We start from the raw sequence: 2,789 nt of genomic DNA, 5'->3' as shown, positions 1-2,789 counted from the left end.
AATCATCCATCATAATGGGTAGAGGGGGATACAGGGGTGTAACTGTGTGAGGACGGCCCCTGTGGGAATTCATGGTGCCTTGGTTAAGTCTTTTATTTTTAAATACTTTACAGTTAAGTTTGTCTCTTGTCTCATTGCTCCCTTTAGTTTTCTTGTCCCATGTTGTCCAAGAGACTTCACACCTCATGGCCACCATGCACCGGAGCCTTCCCACAACATGGACACCATGTGCTACAGCTTTCCTATAGCCACCACATGCCAGAGACTTCACACCTCATGGCCACTACATGCCAAAGCCCTCTTACGTCATGGTCTTACTTGTCCCACACATGCTGCTGGATTCATTATCATTGTATTGATGGTTGTCAGGAGTCACCCTTAAATGGGGCAGTAGGAAGTATGGAATTTCCGATAGCATGTGAAGGCAGCATCAGACAATGGGATTTTTTTAAGTGTTTGTACCATTAGAGGGTGTTCAAGTGATAGTTCACCCAAAATGTATTTGACTTTCTTTCTTCCGCAAAACATAAAATAAGATATTTTGAAGGTTGTTGGTAATCAAAACTATTGGTTCCCATTGATTTGCACTGCATGAACACAAAACCAATGCAATTTTTGGTTACCAACATTCTTCAAAATAAATTATTTTGTGTTTTTCAGAAGACATTTTTGAAAGGTTTGAAATGGGTGAACTATCCCTTCAAGGCCATGTACATTTTCATGTTTGATAAGATTAAGGAACACTAATTGTAATGTTTTGTACATTTTCAATTTTTCTTACTCACTCACTCATTTAGTTTTTATCAATATCTTGATTTAACTTTTATTTTTAGATTTCTTTTGTGAAATGTTTAGCGATTTTTTATATGCTTTTGTTATTTTCTTTTTCAAATGCTGCTATATAAAATTTATTAATTTTTATTTTAGTTTTTGTTATAATTATAGTGCTTTAAATTTAGTTTATTTCTGAGACAACATATTCATTTTTCATGTAGTGCATTTTTTCCATATTATTTTGGCTAATATTTGATTTGATTTCAATGAACCGAAATATTTTCAAAGCTTTTTGTTAACTAAAATTACCTTGGACTATCACTACACTATTTGCATTGCTGAAGAAGAGAATTCCAGCCCCACTCTGCATTCAAATCTCCGCCATCCTTCAAACATTCCTACTAAAGATAAAACAAAGCCAACAACAGACTGAGCGCCTGATCCATAAAAGTGCAGTTCATCTACATGTATTACATCACCCACAGTTGTGTTTGTAAAAAGTTCATCTACAAGTATTACAACATCATCCGTGTTGGTAAAGCTTCCTGCTATGACCTTAGTGCCTATTTCATTGTTTTTATGTCAAAAACTGGACTAAGCATTTATATGATGTAATATAAATTGTAAAATGGGTGTTTCCTGCAATAACCTTAGTTTAATTGTTTTTTCTTTTGTCAAAAGCTGGAAAATGCTATAGTGCAAGATCTACTACCTCAGTCCCAAATCATTTTTGATTCCGCTGCTTCAGTCAAACCATAAGTGATCTTCTGGCACAGCACAGTTCCGAGTTGTCTTTATTGCTGCAACCTCCAAGTGTTCTTCATTGCTGGTGGTCCCATCAAGTTTCAACACTGTCAGCAATGTTTCTGCAGAGGTATAAAGGTACGTACAGACCGGAACGATAATCGCACGCATTTATCGGCATTGTTTTTCGGCGTTCATATCCAAACAATTTTCACTGGCGATGAGCCGAGTGAACGTGCAAATTCACTCCCTCTGACATAGTTTAATGAAAAACAGAAACACCCCAGTACACAAGGTGGCGCTGCGCAACTTTATGCATTCTGACACTCGCTTGTCACACAGAAGAAGAATTCATCTCGTTTCCTCTTTGTCAATGTGTGCTTCTCAATTCTTATTTGTGCATCCTCCTTTCCTTTCCTCACTTCCTTTCCTCGCGTCTTAGCTCCACCCCTTCAGGATGCGAGGGAAAGGAGCAAGGAAAAGATGCGAGGATGGAGGAATTAAATCAAGTGAAATGGCATATCCTTGCTCCTTTTAGCATCACTTCAAAGCGTCGTCAATTAATGATGACTGCACACTTTGCACATTAAAAATATAAAAAGTTAGTTAGATATTAACTAACTAGAGACACGATAAATGTGTACTTCACGTAGATTGTAAACTATTGATATGTGTTAAGAAATGTTAACTGGATTGGGCCTAAAATTAAGGGGTACGTTAGACAGGCTTTTGGGAAAGTTAGCATTAACACACTACATTTTACACAAAACTGCAGTTAACATGTAGTTGAATCACAGAAAGTAATTCTGTACACATGATAGGTCCGTTTTGTTTTTGGCGTGCCTCATTTTGGATCAGTGAAGAAACAACTTTTTGCATTCTGTTTAATTTGCATAGGTGGGGTATAAATTAAGTGACCGAGGCGTATTCACCACCATTAACCGAAAGAACTAATTTTCGCGGAAAGAAGAGGAGTTTACCTGAGTTTGCCCGAAGAAGCAATTTCTCCATGTTCCTTGTCTCTCCACAGAAATCTATGAAAATGCATCTCTAGATCTTCCAACCACAAAGAATTGTACATTTTTTGGATGTCACCAAAGGCTGCATGAACACCTCGTCTGAACTTGAGAAGGACTACTCGAATTGGATTGAGAACATCAGGCCCCTTCAAAAGTAGGTCATTCATGCTGATTCCCTTACACTTTTGACTGCTATTGACTGTGGGTTTGGTGCTACTAGGTGACTTATATACCATACTGGTCCTTTCCAGC

This window comes from Triplophysa rosa, linkage group LG5 (assembly GCF_024868665.1).
Source record: "Triplophysa rosa linkage group LG5, Trosa_1v2, whole genome shotgun sequence".
Taxonomy (NCBI): domain Eukaryota; kingdom Metazoa; phylum Chordata; class Actinopteri; order Cypriniformes; family Nemacheilidae; genus Triplophysa; species Triplophysa rosa.
This window is presented reverse-complemented; position numbering follows the sequence as displayed.